The sequence below is a fragment of the Oryctolagus cuniculus genome, chromosome 6 (assembly GCF_051225735.1).
Source record: "Oryctolagus cuniculus isolate XC-2025 breed Fujian yellow rabbit chromosome 6, ASM5122573v1, whole genome shotgun sequence".
Taxonomy (NCBI): Eukaryota; Metazoa; Chordata; class Mammalia; order Lagomorpha; family Leporidae; genus Oryctolagus; species Oryctolagus cuniculus.
In genome coordinates, this window is record NC_142872.1 from 102,920,523 (window position 1) to 102,940,000 (window position 19,478).

The 19,478-nt window shown below is 37.9% G+C and overlaps 1 protein-coding gene across 4 annotated transcripts in view; it reads left to right on the forward strand.

Annotated features, from left to right (window-relative positions):
* Positions 1-19,478, forward strand: part of ZFHX4 (zinc finger homeobox 4) — a 204,245-nt gene that overhangs the window by 81,621 nt on the left and 103,146 nt on the right. The gene's annotated exons all lie outside the window — the stretch shown is intronic.

Sequence of the window (19,478 nt, forward strand, 5' to 3'; positions counted from 1 at the left end):
AAATCCAGAGCCGAACTTACTGTTTGACTCTAGCAACTATATAGGTATTTGTTGTATGCCTGTTTCTGATCTCCTTTTCTCTTTGTGATTCCACAAATGTGTTTTCGTGTATCCTTTGTGAAAAGAAGCTGGGTATAAATTGCCGAATTAAAAAAGTTATTATGTCTATTATATACCCCCAAATTAATATCATATTTTCTTCTACATTTACTTAATTGACCACAGCTTGGCTTATTTTTCCAATAATAGTGAAGGAATCTACCATGATATATCCATATTTAATCAGTGCACGTTATGGCCAACTTTTAACTCAGGAACTTGAATAGCTGTCAAGTGGAGGTTTCCAGACATCAATTTATCCATCCTGTAAACCTTGTATTCAGTGACACTACAGGCAAGAGATACTAAGTTGGACACTGGATACCATGTCCATAACCACTTCTGTTCTCACAGAATTCACAGTCTAAAACAGAAGACAGGCAAAAACCAATTGCAATACAGTGTGACAAGCAACATTATAGAGAGATGCAAAAGTGCTAGCAGGTGGTGTCGGTGGCAGGGAACAGAGTTCGTCAACATGCAGAAATTAGAAAATGGACATAATCTGGGACCTGTGATTTGTTCCTTAAGGCTGGTAACACTGCTTGAGCGGACAGATGTCTAAACATGCCTGCACCGTGGAAGTTCTCTCATGCTCAGCAAGGAGCTTTAGTCTGAATGTAATGGGCAACTAGTGGAGACTTTTAAAAAGAGGTGAGGGGTTAAAGTTGACAGATTTGGGCATGAAGGCTTGTACCCAGGTCTTTCCCACTATATAATCCTGGTCCCCCACACCATCACCTCTCTCCCTGATTTACAGAGGAGTAAGGAAGTTCAGACAGGCAAGTGTTTTTTTTTCCATAGTTCACACAGACAACTAGGCAGAGTGTGGGTTAAAACACAAACCTCCTGGACTCACAGAAAAGTCACCATACCTGTATGTTCTGCCCAGAACTAAGGAACCCAAAAGAGAAGAGAGTATAAAGACAAGAATCTAGGAAAGCTCGTGGCAATGCATGACCAAGGGACTTCCTCACATAAGACAGCCCTGAGCCAGCAGGTGCAAATGGAACAGAGACTTCCCTACTGATTGTTAGAAAGGTCAATTCATTTGAAATTCTGACCTGAGATATTTTAATTCATGAAATTTATTATCATAGTCAAGAAACATAGTTTGACTTTGGAACATTGCTTATGCGTATAAATCAAATACATTGAACTCTGGTCATGTGCCAGGAGCTGTCTTAGGTGCTAAGCATACAAAGGAACATGGTCACGTCCTTCAAGGAGCTTTGATGAAAGAAAACAAGCATGTAAACAAATAAATTAAAGCACCCCATCGTGAGTGGAGAAACAGGTATGATAAATGCTTTTTGGGAGCACAGAGGTCAGAGGTCACCAAGCCTTTAGGAGAACTCAAGTGAGGCCGCATTCAATCTTAGTCTTGAAAGGTGAGTGAGAAATTAAAAAGGAGAATGGGGAAGACATTTCTAAGTAGAGAACTGTGCACAAAATGCATAAATGGTTCATGAATTAACAAAAAGGCAAATGAAATTTCTATTGTATCTTGATTTAACTTCAAAATATAGGGACAGATATGTCCCTGTTGCCAGAGATTGGGTTTTTAGGTAAATGTCTCGGTAAAAGTGTCTTATCACTTTTATTATATTATTATTATTTCACAGCTTGCCCCAGTCTTGGTGTGGGCTTGTGGTACCTTTACTGATTTTCTCCTGTGAAACAACTTTTCCCAATCTTGAGACATCTAGGCTTAAATGTAAAACACATCTAACCATGTGTTTTGAAGATAAATAGAAAAATCAGTTTTTCTGTGATACAATGCTGATGTGTGAATTAAATATTTTCCACAAAATAAAATTATATCAAAAGTAACTATAAGAAAGTTTTGTTTTTACTTAGCTGTTTTACATTTTGAAAATAGAATGTCTGCATCTGGTGAAAAAATGCAGCTCTGCTCAGTGCTTAAACCTTAAATATCATTTTCCTCTCTGCATATTTAGTTTTGAGCTTCAGCCCACTGGAGATGTTATTCTTGTATTTTGAAGCCAAATTACCACAATAAAAAGTAATGTTGAACTAGACTACATGTGACTTTATAAGGTAAAGATGAAAAAAAAATCCACTTCCCCACTTGCTATTTTACTTAATCTTCTCTTGGTCTTCTCCACTACTCATTTTGGTTGCCATTTAGCTTGGTAGTCTATTAAGTGAAATTCCTCCCAGGTGAGGCAGGCTGACTTGCAGTTTTTCACTTTCTTGGCATCAGTAGCATCCTGATCTATGTTGTCTTGCTAGTGGGGTTTGGTGATGAACCATTAAATAAAATGATCTGCCCCTAGGCCAAGAGTTGGTTGATTGCCAAACAATAATCCAGTACAATTAACTATAACAGATTTGAGCACTCCATTATTCTAAGAGATGGGACTGCAGCCATCTGGAAAAGGAGAAATAGGGATTGATCATCTGGCTAAGTTTTTGTTTGGAGACACATTTGAATAGTTAAATGCATTATTATAAGCATTTAGATATTTCAACTTTTACCCACCTTGAGTTCTAATTTTACTCAATTCTAAGATGAAACTAAAAATCAATTTGTTCAATCTGCACTTAGGACAAAAATGCTCAGTTTATTATCTACACTTCAAATCCTTGGTGGAATGAAATGGGAAATAGATAAATACTCTCCATGAGAGAGTTTGAAAATATCGTTAAGGTAGGGAAATGACATAAGTGATACATTCTTTATTTTTTAAGATATGTTTCTCTAAGCTTATATTTTAAAGCTATTTTTCATTGCAAAAATCATAAACGTGGCCATGCTCAGTACCTTTGAAATATTCTTTTGGCAATTCACGCAATTACTTAGTCTACTAATACAAATCTAAAGATCATGTTATATTTCTTAGTTTATATTCTAGAATACCTACTGAGTTCATCAGAAAAAAAATCTGCTTTCTTATTTTGATTGATTTTTGTTATTTCTCTTAAGAGTTTTTTTTTCCTCCCTTAAATTTCTGAAGATGCAGCACAATGGATATCTAAACATACTTGGAGGTTAGTATATTCACATGTTGGTGGAACAGTATAACACATGGATTGCAGTTTTTGGGATGATACAAATTCATTTATTTTTATTAATATTCCCTTATTGGTGAGCATCTACCTTGTGCAAAGAGCAAATTTGGCATAAAAATACAAACAAAAATACTTATTTGCATTTATGGAGCTTACAACTTGACAGTAGAGAACACTGAAAATCACATATCTGATTAAAATTATGATATGTGCTATGAAAGAGACATCACGAGACTGTGAAGCTGTGTAATGGAGGATTTTAATCCCCCCATCTGAGGAGCTGGGGAACACTTTTGTGAATCAAAGAGAAGCATGGGAAGTTGAAACTCAACCTGGTTCTCGGCAGAAAGCTCAGATTGATTTCCTTGAGGAATTTTTGACCCACAGGAATTTAAGAAATTCGTGGAGGCATTGTTGATGCTTACAGTGACAGGTGATTACTAAGCACATTTGTGATGTGGGGATCAGGTCCTCCAGACAACTACAGTGCATAAAAACTTAGCACAAGGGAAAATATTCCTGCATCCCAAGTTTGGTTAACCCATCCAGCATTCATGTTAAGTGATTAAACTTCTTTACATTTATTAGGCTTATAATCAAACCATGCTTTAAATATATCAAGTGTTTTTTTTTTTTAACATGGTCGTGATACATACCAGAATTTCCAGGAATGCAACTATTAGGTTCATCAAAAGAAGATGCTATTTTTGCTTAACTTAATAATTTACTAAGAGTTAATTACCATTTTGAAAAAGTATAATGCTGGTGGGAAAACTTCTCATGAAATATGAGCTATAATTGGTGTGTCTTTACTTGTGAACACTGAGATGCTATATATATGCGCACAAGCATATAGTTCCTTCGTTAGAGAACGTGACTGGGCCTCATCCTTTCCAAAGTGAAATAAATACTTATTATTTTATCTTATCTTTCTTTTCTTTTGTTTCTCCTTCTTTTTCCCCAGTGACATCATTATAATGATTTGCTTAAATCCTGTGAGTAGACAGGTAATGTTACATTGCATATAACTTTATTTCAATATAGTAAATGAGGAAATTAGAGCATTGGACCTAAGAGAGATGAAAAGCACTTTTTGAACAGCACATTTATTTTAAAATATAAGCAAACATGCTTTAATATTCAAACTGAATAATTCTCTGATTTTTGATTGTTTCACGAGCAAATTAAAACACAACTTGGCCTCCTGAATTTCAAAATAAATGAGGTTCAAAAGGGAATGTCTCCGTTTTGACTGCTTTCTGTTCTTCAGGGCACTCTCCATGACTGTGTATACAGAGAAATGCAGAAGAAAACATTATAGTAGATCATTTGGGAATATTTGCATTGAGTTGTCCTGTTTGGGCTGTTTGGTACTAATATCATTGGGTTGTGTACTCTACAAATTGAAGGGTCATTTGAAGAAAAATGACTTACAAATAAAATCAAGATTTTTAGAATGCTTTCTTGGAGTGGGTCTATTGCTCTGGAGGACAGCCAGTAGTTCAATAAAAACACATTGCAATGCTTTAAAAGAGAGTATTTTGTTTTAATAGATACCATCATGAATGAGTAAGACACCATCCCCACTTGTGCTACAAAGAAAGTATGACTAATTTCTGGTTCAGAACACCCAATTATATTCTTGGGATTTATAGATATAGTCTCTTGGAGATTATAGGGAGTCTGAAGTCAGGAGAGAAGAAAAAAGCTCTACTTAGTGTGCATTAATTATTTCTCTCTTAGTCAGAAGAATGTCCAGCAACAAAACAAATGCTGAAGAATACAATTGAGACTACTAGGAATATATGTAATAGTAAAAGTCCAGGAAGTTGTATTTATAAAATAAATTAATGTCTTCCTTGACTTTCATATTGACTTTTTGTGAAAATAAAATGAGATAATCTGTAAACAATATTTTGTAAGTATAATGTGGTGGTTGCTTTCTACTATCTTTCAAGCATTCATATGTGCAATAGCAAAATTAGGATGCATTAATATGAATTTATTCATGAGAAATCCAGGATGTCTGAAACCAGGTGCATATTTTCCTAAGGTATGATACAACCAAAACATTTTGAATTACCAATTAATTCGTACTCTATTTGTCAAGGTTCAAATAACTGTGGAATACCCACTTTACATTTCAAACCTCTGGGTTTGTCTTTGTGTTATCATTTCCAAGACAGTCTGAAATCTTCCTTGAAAATATACATCTTAATCTTCTTTTATGCTATATCCAAAACATATTTTTGGCATTGTAGCTTTAGGACTTGAAATTTTCCAAAGAAATTAAGGCAACTGCCACTATTGAAAGAAGGTCTAGCTAATAAGCATGAGGGAGAAGACGTTTGAGGACAAAGGGCTATTATTTATCCTGTGGAAATACCAACACAGTAAGGTCTTTCCTTGAGAGTTTTCTGCATTGATGTGCTCGATCAGAGGGTTTTGTGGAGGATGAGAATCCATTCTCATTATTTCCCCTTTCTTCTGTGCCGCCTTCCCTCAGCAGAGTCTCAACTTTTCTACCTTTAGTGCAGCAGTACCATTGTCACTCCACTCTGTCTCCATGATGGCATTCCCTAGGCAGTTCCAGAAGCCTTCAATAGTAAGGACCTCAAGTGAGAAAGGAGGGTGTACTTTAAGCCATTACGAGCTGAAGACGAAAATCAAGAAAGTGATTTATTGCTGTATACAAGTATAATAATGGGTGTAAGTGAGCATGTCACTAGGGAAAACTCATAAATGTTGTTGACTGTTACTGAGGAAATAAATTAAAAAGAGAAAAAAAGTAGAATTTGCTCTGGTTCTAAAAAATATTAACACTTATATGGACTGCCTAAAATATATGTTTGGCTATAATTGATACTAGTAATAATTATGCATGCTGTATATTCTTATCTTTAAAAATGATCATAAAGCAATCTACCATTTAAGGATACATTACTGCTTATAGATCAAATTAATTTTATGTGATCTTATTGTGGCAGGTCAACTTTACACCCATGTGTTCATTGTCTTCTTCATTTATCTCTTTCACTACATGGTTTGTTCTCAATCACAACAAAGGGGAGAGAATATTGGAGCATTTCGAAAGCAGCAGGAGTTCTCTCAGCATTGGTTCACTCCCATTTGGATTACAAATTTCCAAATGGCCAAATGACAAATGTAAAAGGGATAAAGTTGTTTTAAATGCTTTAATCAGTTTCTCAAAGGAAATTGCCAATGCTGGCGAAAATGATTTGTCTGGAGAGGTGACTAGGAGTACTTAGGAATATTTTCAGGAAGTTGAGAGATTTACTTACTTGTCTGTATGTGGGTATGCTAGCTAGCTTTCCAGTTCCACAGACCCACTGGGTTTACAGTGAAATTAGAGAGACCATTTTTCACTTTGAGGTATTCTCACCTGTGAGTGAATGATTAAGCATTGGTGCATACTTCCCAGGGAAAGTTGTGAAATCTCCATCCTTGTGGACTTCAAAAAACAGTAGTCTTGGCAAATAGCAGTAACCTAATCTGAGGCTTGAGTATAAAGAGACGTCATTTTCAGGCTTATTTTATTGTCCATTTATGTTCAAATGTGGACGTAATGATTGCTCCATAAGGACCAATACTCTAAGTGTCCAAGTCTGTCCATTTCCACTACAACTGGTTTACTCAAAGGCTAGTTTTCTGTAAGCTTGCCCCCTATTTCCAATCAACTGTTAGTTCCATGTTGCTCTTCTTCTTTTTAACTTAATATTAATATCATATAACTTTTGGGGGGCTATATTATTAAAGCAAAAGTCATTTCTTCCATGCTGTGGGTTGAGCAGTGCCTTTCTATTGTTCCAACTTTCTGGGATTCTTCACAATAGGTTCCAGACCTAGGTTAATTAACAACTCTGTTAACACCTCCTTGAGCTCAAGTGGTTCAAATACAGCCTGCTGAGACATTATTTCTTAAAAGGTGAGGACTAATGACCTAACTTTCAGGCACCATCTCAGAGGCCAGTTTTCAATCTCGTAAAAATTTTAAGTCAAGGAAGCTCAACCTAGAAAGTCACGAGCTGTCATAAAATACTATTCCGGATATAGTTGGTTAGAATTACCTGGGCACTTGGTAACCTAAAATACAAGTTAATAGTAATTCCACCTCATTTACTTGTGTTTAAGGTGCTTGAGAGTTATGCTTAATAGACCATAAAAATTATACCTTAAGACACTACTTAAATACAATAATAAATCCTTGTGCAAAGTTCTACCAGAAAGTGCAATTTAAAAGAATCATTATAAAACTTAACTAAATCTCACATACTTTTCTAAATGAAGACTTTGGCTTGTATAAAATTTTAAATGTGTCAAAATTCTTAAATTCTGAATAAATTGCAGAGGCTGTAGGTTTGTTTATGCCCTGTTTTCATAATTTAGATAGTAAAAGTTTAAATGTTTTACTCAAATATTAAAATATGAATGTAATAAATACAGTTATATTCTCCAATAGCTTTGGGATATAATGTTATCAGAAATCCCCGCTAAGTGGCATGGGCTAAAACTGGATGGCAGTTTGAAATGTAATAGGTTGTCAGTGTTCCTATATTATGACTAAATATTCAATACATTGAATTAAATTGAAATTAGACTATTACAACAAGGGAAACACAATAGATTATTCTCTTCCTTCTGCATTGCTAGGCACAATACTGTTATCATGCACATCTGCTGTTAGTTTATTCAATCTTCAAAATAACCTTATGAGGCAGTTATAATTCTTAATAAAAAGATAAGAAAAATAAGGCTTCGTGGCTAAATATTTTTCACTCAAAATCATAGTTCCAATAATTAAGGAATATCTTTTAAGCCTTAATCAAACCCACTTCAAAAATCTACCTTTAACTGCATCCCAATAGATGTGTGGCATAATGTACTTTTAACAAAGAGCTAAGAGAAATCAGAAATACCTTTGTAATGTATCTGATATCCCCCAGTGAAAGAAGGAATGGTTAGAACATAAGGAGTGTGAAAAGTATTATACATAACTAGTAGACTTTCAAAAACTATTATTTATTATTTATATTAATTATCTAGTAATAATTACCACTACATTTTCTAAAAATCGTATTAAAGAAGTGTTAAAAAGGAGAGACTGAAAGTTGATCATTTAGGCAGATAGATGCCAAATGTTTAATACAGATAATTGGGCCTTTTGTTAAGAAATTATCTTTAATGTCTTAATACTGACTTCTGGCAAATATTTAAGTGTTTCATTTGCTGGTGGGTGGTAGCAGACAGAGAGCCTAATCATGTCAACACATTTGTGGGCCCATCCCATAAATGAATAATTTTCAAAAGTTACTGCACTTGGATATTTAAAGTGATCTATTCCATAAGATACAGATTTTTAAAAATCTTTATCTCACATGTAACTTAAATATACGAATAACTTTTCTTTGAGGAAATACCCATTTTTGGTTAGTGCTTAAAAAGTAAAAACACATTTACTTTCCTGGTAATGGGCTATTGATATATTGAATGATTAAATATAGTTGTTTGAATGTTGGAATGACCAAAGGCACAAGGTGAGAGTGTAAGTTGTAGGCATCTAAAAAATATAAGCAGTTCAGTTTTTCTGGAACACGAAAGGAGGAAGTGGAATCAAAGGAAATGTGAACTTTTGCATGATTGCAGGATTTGGGAGTAAGTTGGTAGATATTGAAGTACCACTGATGGTTTTGATCATAGGACAGACATAATAAGAGTTTGGAACATATGGATGGGAATAAGTAGTGATAAAACAAGCCAGGATTTATGTGCTCACCTTGGGATTACAGTCAAACAGGTCACTTAAGGAATGGTGACAGTCATTCCAGTGAGAGTAAATGCTTTTGTTAAGACAGTGGGAGTAGAGAAGAGGAGAAAGATGAGGACAACATTGGAATAGGTGAATACTGACAACTATTTAGATGTCTGGGGCAGGGAAGAGGCAGAAGTCTGAGGTGACCCCCACATTTCTGTTTTGCAGCAATATGGCAGGCACAGAGGAGGAGCAGAGGCAGGATTGGGAGGAAGGATGATGAACTCATCTACAGATGTGTAGCATTTCAAGAAAAAGCAGAAGCCCTAGAAGGCCATACATTCTGGTTGTTAGACATGTAGTTTTGGGAGAAAAATCATTAGAAATCTTGATTTGTTGAGTGATCTGCATCAAGGAGATAAACTAAACTAAATCTGTAAAGGAAATAATAAAGAGACTTGGTGAAAAAGCCAAGGTGAGATGCTTATGTTTATATCTCATGATAAGGAAGAATAGATGACTGAACAGAACAAACTAGAAAGACAATAAATTAGAATTTGTTTTACTGAAAAGATTAAAGCCAAAACAAGGAAGTGGCCAGCAATGTCAAATATTGCAGATAAATGGATGATGAATAATTTCTCAAAAAATTTTTACTTTCATACATGGAGAATAACTATTTTCATGTTTATGACGTCTTCTCAGTGTGTCTTGCATACTTTTCTCTGTTACTTTATAATTTGCTAAGCTTTCTATTGATACAAACTCACTTGGCTCTACTCATGAGGTCATAGGATGCCTTGATTTATGTCCTATTTGCAAATTATCATATATAGCAATGTCTACTGACTGTGAGGGGAAAGAGTGATTATTTTAAAAAATTAGTATTTGAATAGCACAAAAACTTCAAATATTTTATATAGATTCATTTACTCTTGCCATTGTGTTAGGTATTTTATGACTATTCTTTGTTGCTGTTGGTTAAACTACTTCTGAGCAGTATACTCATTTGTGGCATAGGAACTGTGGTCAGACTCCTGTAGGCTGGAAGTTACTACCTCCTGCTACTGTCCTGGATCTGTGAACTGGTGTACGCTTCACAGAATCAAGACAGATGAAGCAAAATAAAGGCTATGAATTCTTTTAGTGCCATTCTACCAGGCAAATGGGAATTTCTTACCTTTCACAACTCTTTTTAAAGCTTTCCTGGACCTGAATTGATATAGGTTCTGTTAAAAAAATCATTGTATAAAGCAAATGAATTTTCCTGTAAGTAATAATAAAATTTTCCTAGATGTCCCACAGGCATCCCAAATTCAGTATGTCTAAAACATAACACAGCTTTACCCACTCCCCCATGTATTCTTTTTAAAAGATTTTTATTTTATTTTATTTATTTGAAAGAGTTACAGAGTGAGGTAGAGACAGAGAGAGAGATATCTTCCATCTACTGGTTCACTTCTCAAATGGCTATAATGGCTAGAGCTGAGCCTACCTGAAACCAGGAGTCAGGAGCTTCTTCTGGGTCGTCCATATGCACCTGGCCAATTTCTACTGCTTTCCCAGACCATCAGCAGGTAGCTGGATTGGAGGTGGAGCAGCCAGGACTTGAACCGGTGCCCATATTGGATGCTGGTGCTGCAGGCAGGGGCTTTAACCCGCTGCACCACAGCGCCTCCCCACCATGTGTTTTGTATGCTGCTTCTCCTAGCTCTGTCAATGGTAGCATTCTTCCTTCCACTCCATTTCTAATCCAGCTCCCTGCTACTGACTTGGGAAAAGCAGCAGAGGATGACCCATGTGCTTGGGCTCCTGCTAGCCACATGGGAGATGCTGACACAGCTCCTTGCTGAGGCCTGGCTCAGCCCCTGCTGTAGAGGCCTCTTGAGAAGTGAACTAGTTGATGGAAGATCTCACTCTCTGTCTCTGTCTCTCTGTCTCTCTGTGTGTGCGTGTGTGTGTCTTCCTCTCTGTACCTCCAACTTTAAAACAAATAACGGGGGAAAAGCTTCATGGATTTCTTGAGAGATGAAAAGACTCTTAAGCATCATAGCATTGATTTAAAGGGTAAACAGGCGTAAGACAGGCAAAGAAGGAAAGGAAAAACATTTACAACTGAGGGGATTCTGGAAATTTTACACTTGGAATGAGCCTTACATTTGGAAGATTTGAAAGATGGTTGGAATAAAGTGAGCTAGTGGGAAGATGAATGAACTAAAGGCAGAATTGGGTGAAAGCCGTCATTGTGCTGGGCCCTTAGGTTTGAGCACTGAATACTTAATCTTTAAAACTGAAATATTTTGAAAGTTAAGGGGAAATGGGTCTGAAACTGGGAGTGCTACGGGAAAGCCTGTCCATATGGTGACTCTATTTAGAGTCACGTTAAGGATTTTAGACTTTAATACATGAGAAAAGGAAAGCTATTGAAGAATATTAAATAGGAGTAGAATTTATCAGGTCAGCCTACTCAAGAACTATCTTCTGGCCAGTGCCACGGCTCACTTGGCTAATCCTCCGCCTGTGGTGCCGGCACCCCAGATTCTAGTCCCGGTTGGGGTGCTGGATTCTGTCCCGGTTGCTTCTCTTCCAGTCCAGCTCTCTGCTGTGGCCCGGGAAGGCAGTGGAGGATGGCCCAAGTGCTTGGGCCCTGCACCCGCATGGGAGACCAGGGAGGAAACACCTGGCTCCTGGCTTCGGATTGGTGCAGTGCGCCAGCCATGGTGGCTATTTGGGGGGGGGGGGGTGAACTGATGGAAAAAGGAAGACCTTTCTCTCTGTCTCTCTCTCTCTCACTGTCTAACTCTGCCTGTCAAAAAACAAGCAAACAAAAAACTATCTTCTTCCACCACATCTGCCCACCATTTCTTCTTCTATTTTTAAAGATTTATTTATTTATTTGAAAGGCAGAGATACAAAGAGAGAGAGAGAGAGAGAGAGAGAGACCCTCATCTGCTGGTTCACTCACCAAATGGCTCAAATGGCTGGAGCTGGGACAGGCCAAAGCCAGAAGTTCCTTGGGATCTCCCACATGGATGCAGGGGCCCAAACACTTGGGCCATCTTCCACTGCTATCAAATTATCGGGGAGTTAGATAGGAAGTGGAGCAGCCAGGACTCAAACCTGGGCCCATAGGGATGCCGGCACTGCAGGTAGAGGCTTAACCTTTTACACCACAGTACCAGCCCCTCTACATATCTTCTTTTTCCTGTTTTATTTTCCTTCACAGCCCTTATGACTACCTAAAATACTGTGTTTATTTCTTTGAATGTTCTATTTCTTTTTCCTTTCTTGAGTTTAGGAATTTAGACCCTGAGAGAGCAAGGACTTTATTCATGATTGCAACTCCAGCAGCCAGAATAGTACACAATACATGGCAGATGTTTCATAATTGTTAGATTAATAAGTCAGGTGGCTTCAAGAAGACACTGTGGTTGTTGTCTGAATTGATTAGAAGAAACGAGAGCCGATGGGAAGAGATGATGGTAAATTGGAGTGGAAGGAAGAATGCTACCATTGACAGAGCTAGGAGAAGCAGCATACAAAACACATGGTGGGGAGGCGCTGTGGTACAGCGGGTTAAAGCATACGTAGGATTGAGTGATAAGGAAGGAAGAGGAAGCATCGGACAAGCCTTGTAGGTTTCTGGAATGAGCCACTGGGTCACATTGAGGGGCCACTAACTGGCAGACTTGAGGAAGGAATAGGGCATAGCGGCTAAGAGGACATTTGTTCAGCCCGGCTCTTTGTCTCATGGATACTGGGAACTTGGACAAGTTGTTTAATTTCTGCATACTTTGCTTTCTCATCTCTAAAATGTAGGGTAAGATCAGTATCTGCTTTTATGCTCTATTGTAAAGGTTAGTGAAAAAAAATTACGTAAGAAATTTAGCACAGTGTCTTGTATGTTTAAAAAGTACTGAGCAGAAGTTACTGTGGGGAAGTATGGAATTTCGGTTACTATGAGACATCCAAATAGATGTGCCAAGATGGTGTGTGCAGCAAATGAATTCATATCTCAGAAGAGAGAAATTTGTCTATGGATAATTGAATTCTCTAGGGTGTTTAGTACCAAACTCCAGAGGACACAAACACATAATTAACAGTGATGAGTAATGGAGACTGAGAAGGAGGTCAAAAGAGTTATGGCAAAAGCCGGGGGCCAAGAGGAGGAACAATGGTGAGCTCTGTCCATGCTCCTTGTTTAACTTCAAAGAAGGCAACAGCCATACTACCAGATGTTCCCTCTTCTAGGCAGCACACCATCGCCACAGTGATCTTTCTGAACCATGAGGGTTAATATCATTTCATTCCCACTTAATATCTTTCAATGATCCCCCACATCACTCAGTTCTAAGTCCAACTTTTGGCTGTTATTCAAGGTACTTCACATTTTTATCCTCTCTGGCCTTTTTCTTAAGGGCATCAAACATACCAGTTTCTCTTACATGTACATGCCATAGAAGCTGTTGCACCACTCAAATGCGCTTCTACCTGCTGCTCACAAGGATAATTCTTTGACTATTTTGTTTATTTGTCTGTTTGATTGTTTGTTTTAAAAGCAGAATGAGGGACTGGTGCTGTGGCTCAGTGGGTTAAGCTGCAGCCTGCAGTGCCAGCATCCCATAGGAGCGCCAGTTTGAGTCCAGCTCCTTGCTTATGCATCTGGAAAAGCAGAGGAAGATGGCCCAGATCTCTAGCCCCCTGCACCCACATGAAGACCCAGAAGAAGCTCCTGGCTCCTGGCTCCTGGCTCCTGGCTCCTGGCTTTGGCCTGACACAGCCCTAGCTGTTGTAACTATTTGGGGCATGACCCAGCAGATGGAAGATCTCTCTTTGTCTCTCCTTCTCTCTCTCTCTGTAATTCTGCCTTTCAAATAAATAAATGAATATTTTTTAAAAAATAAAAAAATAATAAATAAAAGCAGAATGAGAGAAAGTGAGAGATATATAGAGAGAGAAAGTGAGAGAGAGAGTTAACTTCCATGCTTTTGTTCATTCCCTAAATGGCCACAATAATAGGGCTTGACCAGGCCAAAGCCATGAGCCTGGAACTCCACCCTGTTCTCCCACATGAGTGAAAGGGACTATAGTTCTTAGGACACCACCTGCTTCTTCCCTGGTGCATTTTCAAGGAGCTGGTTCTGGTGCTCAGATATGAGACACCAGCATTGCAAGCAGCAGCTTCACCCGCTGTGTCACAACACGGTGCTCTGCAAGGCTAGTTCTGAAAGGACCTGACAGACCAAGTGTTAGTATGACTTTTTCGAGGAAATGGTACCCAGAAGTGCTTTTTCTCTACCCCATGAACCTTCATATTTCTCTCCAGAGGAAATCTTACCACACTGGGTTGCATTTGTTCACTTTGTCTTCTGACTTATTCCCATAGGCCATGAACCCTGAGGGAATATTTTGCTTTGTTGGGACTTTTATTGCCTTGTCCAATACTTGCTGTATTTGTAGAAGTGAGGAATGATGCAAAAGTGGGCCCCACTAGCTTCTCAAATTCCAAATAACCATTTACAATCAGTCCATGAAAGATCTCATATAGGGCAGATTCCAGTGCCACGTTTACTGTATTCAGACTTTAATCAGATACATTCATAACAAATTCAGATTAAGAGGGGTGGGCAGTATTGGTCCATAGGGTTATTGGAAGATTTTAAATGTCACAGAATGATTACATAAATCTATAAATAACAGTTTTCTTCTATAATTGCCAAATTGATTTTGTTCTGCATTTAAGATTCACCTATCATTTAAAACTTTATTTCAGTTGATTCAGTTAAGTGATTACTTTATCCTAGCATTTTGACAGTTTGAAAGTGAAGAGATATTCATCATATTCCTGGTATTTTTTGGGAGGATGTGAAAGCCACGTAAACAAGATAAACCACCAACATAGGAGACCGGGGCCTTGAAATTCTCTGAGAGTTAAACCCTACTAGCTCTGTTTCATTTTATCTAGTTTATTTCATTTTATACTTGTACATTTGTGCTTTACCTGTGGGTTAGAGATGGCATTTTGAGGAGGTGATGTTGTAGTTCAGTGGGTTAAGCCACCTCCTGCAATGCTGGCATTCCATATGAGCACTGGTTTGAGTCCCAGCTGCTCCACTTTTCCTTGCTAATGCTCTTGGGAAGGCAACAGAAAATGGCCCAAGTACTTCAGCTGGAGCCCTGCCACCCACATGGGAAACCCAGATGGAGTTCATGTGTCCTGCCTTCTGCCTTGCTCAGTCCTGGCCATTGTGGCCATGTGGGAGTGAACCAGCATGCGGAAGGTCTCTCTCTCTCTGTGTGGCTCTCTGTCTCCCTCTCATCTTCCCTCCCCGTCTATAACTTTGCATTTCAAATAAAATAAAATCTTTTAAAAAGAGAAAGAAACAGCGTTTAGACCATTTATTGAAAACTACAGGAAAATTCTATCCTCTTGTTTAGGTGTAGCATGTATGGTTTGAAAAATAGACTAGTAAAATGACAACAAATTATGTTTTTATCTTTAAAATATGACAGAAACAGCTATTCAACGAAAATAAGAATTTTTCCCTTCCATAAAAGGTGGCCCATTTTTGGACCAGACCAAATGAAAGAACCGGCTACTTCAGCCTTTCCTAGACTAGCATCTACTCCAATTTCTGGAGTTGAAAGTCGCTTACATGAGTACCATCAGATAGTGTAAAGGCATTACCACAAAAATGACGAGTGCCCTTTATCATATGGGAGGAGAGCTGTTGCCTGCAATGTCACAGACTGGTCATAACACATTTGTGAATGTTCATGATCACGGACTATGAAATTACTGGGAAGAAACTAATTTGAAATGATACTGTATTTTTTCAGGAAGAAATTAGTGATTCTGGTAAATGGATTTACCTGGGTTTTTAAATCTTCTCATTCATTTCATAGATTTAAAAATAATTGTAGGTCAGCGCCATGGCTTACTAGGCTAATCCTCCGCCTGAGGCAATGGCACCCCGGGTTATAGTCCCGGTCGGGCGCTGGATTCTGTCCCGGTTGCTCCTCTTCCAGTCCAGCTCTCTGCTGTGGCCCAGGGAGTGCAGTGGAGGATGGCCCAAGTGCTTGGGCCCTGCACCCCATGGGAGACCAGGAGAAGCACCTGGCTCCTGGCTTCCGATCAGCACAGTGCGCCGGCCGCAGTGGCCACTTGGGAGTGAACCAATGGAAAAGGAAGACCTTTCTCTCTGTCTCTCTTTCTCACTGTCCACTCTGCCTGTCAAAAAAATAAATAAATAAAAATAATTGTTTAAATTCAAATACTAATTCTAGCCTATTGATAGACTTGGAAATATATGTTTTGATTCAGATTTATTCTGTTTTAGGTGTTCCTTATTTTTGAGACAATTATTCAACGTCATTCTCTTCTCTGAATGTTAACCAAATTGCTTTGTTTTGCTATTTTCTATGAAACAGAATGAGAAGTGACATAAAAAATAGGGATACATACAGAATATATACTTTAAGGGAGTAGCTATCTTAAATTATGAGCATATCTTCTTATTAAAAAGTCAGATTTAAATCTAGGGTCTTTTTTTAATCCAAATAGGATTTGCTCAACTTTTAAACACATTATATGTATAAATATGTATTTCAATTTTTTGTGGAATTAAGAAATTTCATAATTGATTTACAAAATACAGTCAACTTTGGTATCTGCAGGTTCTTCATCCATAAATTCAGTCAACTATAGATCAAAGTTATTTGAAAACAAACTTTCACCTGTACTCAACATAGACTTTTTTCTTGTTATTGTTCCTTAAACAATACTACATAACAACTATTTAGCTAGACTTGACTTCATATTAGGTATCAGAAGTAATCTACAGATGATTTAAGGTTCACAGGAATGTGTGGGTTATTTGTAAACACTGTACCATCTTAGACAGGGGACTTGAGCATCTGCAGATCTGGTATCTATGGTGGGAGGGAGAGGTCCTGTAACCAATTATGTTAAATCAATTATAGGGGTCATGTACTTGATCCAAAAAACAATGGCTATTTTGGAGCTATATGAAGCTTATTAACAACTTATCTAAAACTTAATTTTTTACATCTTCCCGTTTTCTACATCCTCCCATAGTTTTTACATCTTCCCATAGTCTTTACATCGTCTACATTTTCCCATAGTTCTACAGAATATCATCAATGATAATGTCAACCGATTTTGTATGGAAATAATAAGTATATTTGCTTGACTTAAGAGATATCTGGCAAAATTGGATGTTTTCAGTTAGAATTGTGTGTCATGAATAAAGAAAATTTAATTGATTAGTTTTTCATAAATACAAGCTTAGCGATTCTGAGAATGTGAATAGATGTGTTGAATAGGTAATACTGTGAAAAATGTGAGGATAGTTACTTTAAATGCAATAATCCATGCAAGAATCCGGCTGCTTGATAACGTAGTAGACAAATTTGGTATTATGACTCTACTCCAAACCGCTAACAAGAAACTTTTTAAGATGTGAGACTGTGTAAATGCTTTGTACCTAGAACTGATGGGAGTAATTGGTAAACTGCTTAATCAAGTCCCGCTTGGATGTGAATGGGAATGGGAGGAGAGAAAACGTAGGGTGGGTAAGTAACCCAACAAGTCAGCGGAGTTCTCTTTACAGAAAGAAACAAAGATAGCTGTAATTAATGACCCTGACTCTGTGCCAAAAAAGCTTTCTTCTGACAACTCCAACTTAATTAAAACTTAAGACATTTCAATGGCCTCCGAAAGCCCCTGATGGGGTGAACTCTTGCAGACTCGTGAGAAAATTTTGTAAATTAAAGGAAAAGATGTGTGTTACCACTAGTGCCATGACTCTAATCCCTGACAGTCAAAGAATCTATTTAGCCCAAGCCTTTTCTTTAAACCAGCTCACACCTGCAGGCTTCCTGGCACTTCCTCCGAACCAGAGCAGGCAGTTTTTGTATTTTACGGAAGATCAGATAATAGGAGCCTTGCTGTTGCTTTTGTTTTTGTGCATTGTTCATTAGCCTGTGAGTGTTGCAGGCACACTTGATATGCTTGGCTTGCTCCAGAGGAGCAGAGCATCGCCTGAAAGCTTGAGGTGCTGCAGCACAGGGTGAAGATGGGTTGGTGGAAAAAGTAAGGTTTTGTGTCTTTTTTTTTTTTTTAATGTGAAAGTAGTTCAAATTAAAACTCACAGTTGATGGGGCAGCCTGAATGGCTGTGGCCTGCTGTTCTTAACACAGCGGAGTGACAAGAAACGAGGTTGTGTGCTAGACAGTGCAGATTTGAGACACAAGGAAATGTGTTGTTAAATGGCCCTTGCTCCTTTTATTGGTACCATTTTTAATTCACTGGAATCAAGAAGCATAAGGATTCCCAGTTGGTGTGGAATGGAGGCATACTGTGCTATAAAGACAATCGTGTGTTGATCTATTTATTAATAAATATACCAAAGACTGAAACCTTAGAAATGACATTGGTTGAATACCAGTTGGGCTGAATGTTGCTCGATTTACATGAGAAAAAAAAAAAAGGAGTTTAATTTCTCCTCGCTCCTCTCTGGAGAGTTTCCGTGTGTTATAATAGCCAGTCCCTCACCCCCTCCCCGCCCCAGGCAGACTCTTTCTCATAGGAATGCATTCTCCTGTGTTCTGTGGCCCCAGGCAAATCTGGTTGCTGGCACTAGAGAGGGTCAGTCCCTGGACAGTCTCTTCCCTGGTGGACCCGACCTGAGGCTGGTGTATTCGCAGGGCACAGATATGTTGCTGTGTACACCCAGGCTTGGCTATCTTTTTAAGTGTCCATACTAAGGAAAGACAAGCTTGTCTTCAGGTATTCACAAATCTCATCTTCTGAACCTTTCAGGTCTTTGCTTGCTGAGGTGAATTTTGCAGAATTTGTGTTTGCAGGTGATGAACCAGAACTTAGATGAGCTGTGCTGAGCTTCTTTTTCTGGGCATGGGAATGATCAGAAATGTAATCTTTTACAAAAAAAATTTGGAAATGACGCTTTAGAACATCATTTCACTTGATTAAAAAAAAAAATCTGTCCATGAGTGTTAACCATATATAATATATGGGTCCTGTCGTTTGGTGTTTGGAAAGGCTCACCAGCTAGTTATTCTTTTCTTACTAACCACTTTCAGATGCTAAAGGCAAGGGAGGTGGGGGAAGGGAGGCAGAAATCAACATGTTTGATCCTGTATATAAAGTTTTTCTGTTTGTTTGAATTTCAGAACGCGAACTCTTATCCAACTAATCTAAGAACAAATAAATACCACCTGTGCCCATTTGTGTATTTTTAAAAGAAGCATATAAAAATATTTTAATGAATTACTAAACCTCATATACTTTATATTGAATCACAGTTATTAATATTTTTCCTCTTTGTTGCTATTCTTATTTTGGGAGTTTGCTTATTTGTATGGAATCGAACCACCCCAATTAAAATGGGGGGAAAGTTTTTTTAAAAAATAAACTACTGTAACAGAATATGTTTGGGAGTTGTAAAAGTTTTTCCATTGAAAAAAATCAGAATTTAAGAGGATCCTGTTACATGCTGTGGGCAGAAATCAGAGTCAGCAGAGCTTGCGA